Source organism: Schistocerca nitens, chromosome 1 (assembly GCF_023898315.1).
Source record: "Schistocerca nitens isolate TAMUIC-IGC-003100 chromosome 1, iqSchNite1.1, whole genome shotgun sequence".
Classification (NCBI taxonomy): domain Eukaryota; kingdom Metazoa; phylum Arthropoda; class Insecta; order Orthoptera; family Acrididae; genus Schistocerca; species Schistocerca nitens.
The window spans coordinates 347,615,735-347,624,046 of record NC_064614.1 but is presented as its reverse complement, the minus strand read 5'-3'; positions in this window follow the sequence as shown (position 1 = coordinate 347,624,046).

The window sequence follows — 8,312 nt, the reverse complement described above, 5'->3', positions numbered from 1 at the left end:
ACCGGTAGTCAATAACGAAAATTCGCTGTCTTGACGCAGGATTTGTCCCCACGTGTTTGAAATCATTGTTATATATAACCAATACAAAGGAGTTACTTCTTATCTGCAAGTCGTCTCGACAGTACATCATAGTCTTGCACACTTTAATTTCTTTTTTGTATTGGTATACATTACATGTATCTAATACATTATAGACATGTGGTAAAACAAGCTTTTTTAAAAATTTGAACATTTAATGGTGATGACATTTCAGAATGGTGTATATCTCATACATGTAATTTTCAAATATAATATGGACATGGGCTATACACTACTTAAAAAAGTTAAAATTTATGTGACGACGAAACACTGTCGAAACTACTTACAGAACAAAAAAGTACTTTAACACCCATGCGGTTATACGTCAAAATATATTTTATGACAGCTGTGCAGAACAAATTACAATAAAAAAAGGAGCAATGGAATGCTGACAAATGAAATAAGATGATATTGAGGTAATTACGCCAGAAAAGTATCCTACTAAATGTAGGATAGGGAGATATGAGGACTGATAACTCAGCAACAAAATGTCTTAGGATGGTCGAAGTAGAGAGGGTATGAAATGCGGGCTGGCAATAGCGAGAAAAGCATTTCTCAAAAGGAGAAATTTGTTAAAATCGAATACAAATTTAAGAGTTAGTAACACTTTTATCTGAGGGCATTTGTCTAGAATGTGACACGTGGACGATAAACACTTCAGCCGTAAAGAGAATAGAGGACTTCGAAATCTGATGTAACTGAAGGGAGCTGAGGATAGGTTGGGTCTACCGGAGGGGTAATGGACACGTACTGAATCGAAATGTGCAGGAAAGAAATTTGTGGCACCGTTAAAATAAGGAATCGTCTGACAGGACACATCTTGAAGGAACAAGGAATCGCCAGTTTGGTAATGAGGTGAAGTTGTGAGGGGTAAAGACTGTAGACGGAGACTAAAGTTTTGCTACAGAAAGGTGGTTCGAATAGATATGCATTGATGGTGTTAGACGGAGATGAAGACATCTGCGCGCGACACACTAGGGTGGAGACCCATAACAGACCAGAACATTAACAAAATTATCTTATCAATTTGTGTCACCTTCGATATTAACTGCTTATTACAAGTTTTTAACCTGCTCAGATAAGAACAACGCTTCAGCTGCCCCAGTCTGCTAGCTGTATAAAACGTTATACAATTCCCTCTACGCAATGCTTGATGAGAGTCCATTTAACATTAAAAAGTAATAAAACATGTGAGACAAGAATGAATCTACATTCCTTACGACGTTGTCTTCTCGCAAAGTATCAGAAGTGCACTGATTGAGCACTCTATCTTTCATGTTTTCACTTCCTCTATAGCCACGTATGCAACTTCTAGTACCATTTATAACAATGAAATGAAGAAGTTTATCGCATCTCACGCTGTTTTAGAAATTTCTTAAAAGTCCCTGCACAATTTCGTTATCAACGTCGAATTTGTTACTCAAATATCCTAGTTGCCAAGCAACTCCTTGTTGACGGTTTTCCGTTCTTAGTGAGTTTCATCGGGAGTAGAATGCTTTTCTACTCACTCTAACAGGCGTGGCACTTCTAAGGGTTACACAGAAGACACTTTTCTCTTACTCTCGAAGGGGAGGATTTCATCACCTCAATCTGATTTTTCCGTCATTTAAGAGACTTCTGTCACCACTCATCAGAACACAAGCACTCAAATTTTATAGGTTTGAAAGTCATTATCATTGTCCAGAATCAGCGAGGTGCTCGAACCTCCCAGTTTCCTAAAGTGTTGAACTTTCTAGTTTCGTAAATTTTCGTAAATTTTCTTTGAATTCACATAAGATATGCCGATTTGTATGTTTAATAGAACATTTCTACGTAAGCGAATTTATTTGACATTTTCTCTGAAGAGGGTCGTCTCATTTTTTTCTTTTTGTGGATACGAACGAATCGATGTGACTGTCCTTGGCGATGGAGTACTAAGTCAGCTGGACAAGGACGGGCAAGGTCCGACCGTGGCCTTGTTGGTGGAACAATGCCAGCATTCTGTCTGAGGCAGTGCGGGGAAATTACGGAAAACGTGCATCTGGCCACTCGAAAGTGCGTTTATATAGAAACGCAAATCTCATGCACGAAATGTCATCCATTTCTCTCCGTATGCCATATATCTTACTAGTTTACTGCGATGAAACAAAATATAATATTGATTTTAACGTAATTGCAAGATTTCAAAGCCATTATCGACACGAATGAAATGTTTCTGGATATATTACCCCGTCATAATGTTCGATTCACTAAATAGTGTCATATAGAACAGACCCGAGAATGAGCAGTAGTCCGAGTCTTTAAGTTTATTTCAGTTCATTAGGTGATTGAGTTATTAACGCAAAAAATTCTTTTCGGAAAGATTGGACGTTACATACGTTATACTTGAATCATTTCTCATCATCAGCCGACGAGAAGTAATTGATGTATACAACCATTATTAATCGAATGAGGCTCTTGTGACAAAAACAGAAGCGGTTCGGCAATGAATGTCAGCCATATTTAAGTAGACTAATCCCCTTTATAAATAGAAGTCCACATCTGAAGGATTAGGATTTTATGTAGTGTGCGAGGGCAGGAAACAGCACGTGACATTCGTTTTCATAAATCACAAACCATTATTATGAGAAGTGTGATATATATTAATTTTATTCTTAGATTGAATTGACGTTTGACTGTTACTTAATATCCAGGAAATAATTTACTCTTTCTACAAAGTTGATTTAGCGAAAGGTATCACATGCTACAAGTTTTATTTTGCTAATATAATTGTTTTTCATCTAGACTACTAAAAGAAATCGTCTTAACAGGCACTGACGGCGATGGAAAAAGTGAGTGAGCCTTACTCTTGTTATGACAGACTGGATGCCTTCATATATGCCAGTAATAACTTACCGTAAGATGCATCTTTATGTATGGGGAGTTGCAACTATCACTATCATTTGCTTCAGCGGCCTGTGAGTGACTGACTCTTCATTCCATTCTTCAGTTTCATTTCTAATCAGCTGCCTTGACTTCCTACTATAGTGGAAATTGTTATAACTAATTATTTTTACTTTTTTGGTGAATTCAAAACTGTTCGATGAGTTCACAAGATCTGTCAGAATACACTTATCTAATTATTGGTATTATCTCAACGTCATTCCTCTTTAGATGACCCCCGATTACCCGCGCGCGGTATCTCGCTGGTGCCAGGATCCGGGGAGGAGCGCTGGCCCCGCATTGATTCCCCCGGCGTATTAACGACGAGTGCCGTGTACCGGCCAGCCTGCTCTTGGTTTCTAGGTGGTTTTCCACATCGAACTAGATGAATACTGGGCTGGAAGCAACATTAGTTACGTGATTCGCAGACATTTCGAATACGTTCCAAAACTTTCACATGAATAACCCTAGTCGCAAACAGATGGGGTTCACAATTTCTGTCCCAGGAAAGGGGGGTGGTGACAGGATGAGCACCTGGCTACAGTGTACCACGAACATTTTCAAATAGAGATTAACACACTCGCCCCATGAATATACGGGATAAGACCAGGAAAAGAAGAATTCATCTTCGGTTCGCTCTATGTACTTCTTAGATATGTCAATGGAGTCAAGTACTGGAGAGCGTGTGGATTGCAACCGAAGTGAACTACTACCTAAATGTTGAAGAGACATGTGTTCAGGCAATTAAGTTAAAACTTATTTCATGTATCAGTACGTCAACGAATGTATTATTCATCATTAGAAAGGACTGCTGCAAGTCTCCAGTAAATTCCAGACACATATGTAAGATTGATTCCTTTTTTCGACTTTCAGAAAGCTTTTGAAACCGTTCCCAAGAATCGACTTCTAATCAAATTGCGTGCCTTTGGAGCATTGTCACAGTTGGGCGACTGGATTCATAGTTTCCTTTCAGAAAGATCATAGTTCGTAGTAACTGAGGGAAAGCCATCAAACAAAACAGAAGCAGTATCTGGCATTCACCAAGCAAGTCTTATAGGTCCTGTGCTGTTCCCGATCTACATAAGCGATCCAGCAGATAATCTGAGCAGTCCTATCAGATTGTATTAGATGATGCTGTCATTTACCGTCTTATAATGTCATAAGATGACTAAAGCAGATTCCGAAACGATTTAGACAAGATATCTGTAAGGTCCTAAAAATGGAAAATGACTGTAAATAATGAAAAGCGCGAAATCATCAAAAGAGAACTAAGAGGAATCCGCTAAATTTCACTAAACGATAAAAAAAAAACAAAAATATAAAGGCAGTAAATTAGGAATTACAATTTCAAATAAGTTGGAACGATCACATAGATAATGTTGTAGGGAAAGCAAACCAAAGAGCACTTAGAAAACGCAACAGGTCTACTTGACTGCTTACACTACGATTGTACGCCACGTCTTGAGTATTGCTGCGCGTTGAGGGATCTGCATTAGTTAGGATTGATGGAGGACATCGAAAACGTGCAAAGAATGGCAGCTCGTTTTGTATTGTCACGAAATATTGGAGAATGTATTTTTAGTTCCGGCGCCATCTTTTCAAGGAATTTCAATCACCAACTTTGTCCTCAGCGTGTGATAATATTTTGCTGGTACCCTCCGACATGAGGAGGAATGATCATCATAATAAAATAAAAGAATTCAGAGTACCAACGGAAAGATTTAAGTGTTCATTTTTCCCGTGCGCTACTCCAGGGTGGAACGGTAGAGAAATAGCTTGAAGGTGGTTCGATGAATCCTCTGCCAGGCACTTAATTTTGAATTACAGAGTTGTCATGTACATGCAGTACATGAAGATAATATCTACAAAAACATGATGGACAATTTATATTATGAAACCATCGGTTGCTTTACACCAAGTGTTGAGGACGAGTTACAGAACATTTGTGAAGCGAACAACAGAGCAACAAAACGTTTTCTCCTTAGTTGTAACGTTCGTCAGTCATGTCGATGCATCATGTTTATTGCAAAGGTGAATTTCGAATTTTAAAAGATGCCTTGAGGTCGTTCTACTTCTAGAACTTCGTCGATTCACGTTTCACAACGACCTGTGCGATAACCACTGGTGACCTCGATTAAGAAGTCATCTCGGCATTTGTTGGACGGCGCACGTCAGTCAATACGTCGGGACCGACGTTCGAAGCTCGTATTTACACAGAAAGCGGCCAGCAGGGCATACTACGTATAGATACTAAGCTGTAGCAGAGAAATTTCGTTGTTTGTTTGTCCTCAGGAAAGTGGTCGACCTTCCGATTTTTGCTGTTTAGTGATTCAACGCTTCATTGTTTAGCAGCTGTTACCCCAGAATTTGATTCACAGTGGTACTCTGCCTCAAGAGCGTTTCCGTAGCAACACTCGTAGTGGCTGACGTTTTACTACGGTACATTTGCAGTGTGCGTCATTATTTTGACTCCCTGTCTTGTTTATTTCTACTTTGTGTTTGTGTTAACGTTGTTGGTCTTTAATCACTTAAGCGGAAACTTAGACATTTATCTTATACAAACTTGTATTTCTATTCCATAAGTACTCCATCAAAAGAGCGACCTTCAGCAATTTTCTAGGCACACTTTACAGTGATCGTCCTCATAAGTGTCTAGTTCATATGGAAACAAGGCCCATGATGATAACCTTTCTTTCTGAAAAATGTGACGCATTAAATAATGAAAACTTCGTGTTATGAACATTATAAACATAATTCTCAGACAGATCAATGAGTTATATTGCCGAGAAATGTTGAACAATATGTCCTAAGAATACATCACTCTATCGTTCGTCTTAACAGTCCCTGTGTCCGACACAAATTATAAAAATGCATGTCGTGAAGGGCACATTCAACGACAGCGAACTACTGTCACTACAATTGTTTTCAGTCGTTGTTCAGGTACAACACTTTAAAAAGATTATCTGTATCGGTGTTACCAAACCTGATATATGTTACAGTAAATATAAAAGAAAAACTGCTGTTAACAGCAACATAACAAACATAGGAAAGTACACTCCTGGAAATGGAAAAAAGGACACATTGACACCGGTGTGTCAGACCCACCATACTTGCTCCGGACACTGCGAGAGGGCTGTACACGCCATGATCACACGCACGGCACAGCGGACACACCAGGAACCGCGGTGTTGGACGTCGAATGGCGCTAGCTGCGCAGCATTTGTGCACCGCCGCCGTCAGTGTCAGCCAGTTTGCCGTGGCATACGGAGCTCCATCGCAGTCTTTAACACTGGTAGCATGCCGCGACAGCGTGGACGTGAACTGTATGTGCAGTTGACGGACTTTGAGCGAGGGCGTATAGTGGGCATGCGGGAGGCCGGGTGGACGTACCGCCGAATTGCTCAACACGTGGGGCGTGAGGTCTCCACAGTACATCGATGTTGTCGCCAGTGGTCGGCGGAAGGTGCACGTGCCCGTCGACCTGGGACCGGACCGTAGCGACGCACGGATGCACGCCAAGACCGTAGGATCCTACGCAGTGCCGTAGGGGACCGCACCGCCACTTCCCAGCAAATTAGGGACACTGTTGCTCCTGGGGTATCGGCGAGGACCATTCGCAACCGTCTCCATGAAGCTGGGCTACGGTCCCGCACACCGTTAGGCCGTCTTCCGCTCACGCCCCAACATCGTGCAGCCCGCCTCCAGTGGTGTCGCGACAGGCGTGAATGGAGGGACGAATGGAGACGTGTCGTCTTCAGCGATGAGAGTCGCTTCTGCCTTGGTGCCAATGACGGTCGTATGCGTGTTTGACGCCGTGCAGGTGAGCGCCACAATCAGGACTGCATACGACCGAGGCACACAGGGCCAACACCCGGCATCATGGTGTGGGGAGCGATCTCCTACACTGGCCGTACACCACTGGTGATCGTCGAGGGGACACTGAATAGTGCACGGTACATCCAAACCGTCATCGAACCCATCGTTCTACCATTCCTAGACCGGCAAGGGAACTTGCTGTTCCAACAGGACAATGCACGTCCGCATGTATTCCGTGCCACCCAACGTGCTCTAGAAGGTGTAAGTCAACTATCCCGGCCAGCAAGATCTCCGGATCTGTCCCCCATTGAGCATGTTTGGGACTGGATGAAGCGTCGTCTCACGCGGTCTGCACGTCCAGCACGAACGCTGGTCCAACTGAGGCGCCAGGTGGAAATGGCATGGCAAGCCGTTCCACAGGACTACATCCAGCATCTCTACGATCGTCTCCATGGGAGAATAGCAGCCTGCATTGCTGTGAAAGGTGGATATACACTGTACTAGTGCCGACATTGTGCATGCTCTGTTGCCTGTGTCTATGTGCCTGTGGTTCTGTCAGTGTGATCATGTGATGTATCTGACCCCAGGAATGTGTCAATAAAGTTTCCCCTTCCTGGGACAATGAATTCACGGTGTTCTTATTTCAATTTCCAGGAGTGTATGTACAATTCACACTTATACGGCCTCTGCGTGCTACAGTATGTATAATGTACAAACATACCAAAGTGTATTCTGTATTAAGTATTTCTGCATGCCATGTGCATGTAACAACTTAAAAGTGCTGCTCATTTATGGTATTAACATCTATATATAATTATGCATAGACAACGTAGGTAGTGTACTTCATAATGTCTGACATATTGAATACTGAAAAAACACACGAGTTTCCGTTCAAAGTTGACCTGAACATTCATTTAGGTTTTACAGCTAAGAACATAATAAAGATAAAACAGTGACAAGTACGCATCCAAACTTTTTCTAACTTAAGTCACGTTGGCCGCAGACCTGAAATACACTCCTGGAAATTGAAATAAGAACACCGTGAATTCATTGTCCCAGGAAGGGGAAACTTTATTGACACATTCCTGCGGTCAGATACATCACATGATCACACCGACAGAACCACAGGCACATAGACACAGGCAACAGAGCATGCACAATGTCGGCACTAGTACAGTGTATATCCACCTTTCGCAGCAATGCAGGCTGCTATTCTCCCATGGAGACGATCGTAGAGATGCTGGATGTAGTCCTGTGGAACGGCTTGCCATGCCATTTCCACCTGGCGCCTCAGTTGGACCAGCGTTCGTGCTGGACGTGCAGACCGCGTGAGACGACGCTTCATCCAGTCCCAAACATGCTCAATGGGGGACAGATCCGGAGATCTTGCTGGCCAGGGTAGTTGACTTACACCTTCTAGAGCACGTTGGGTGGCACGGGATACATGCGGACGTGCATTGTCCTGTTGGAACAGCAAGTTCCCTTGCCGGTCTAGGAATGGTAGAACGATGGGTTCG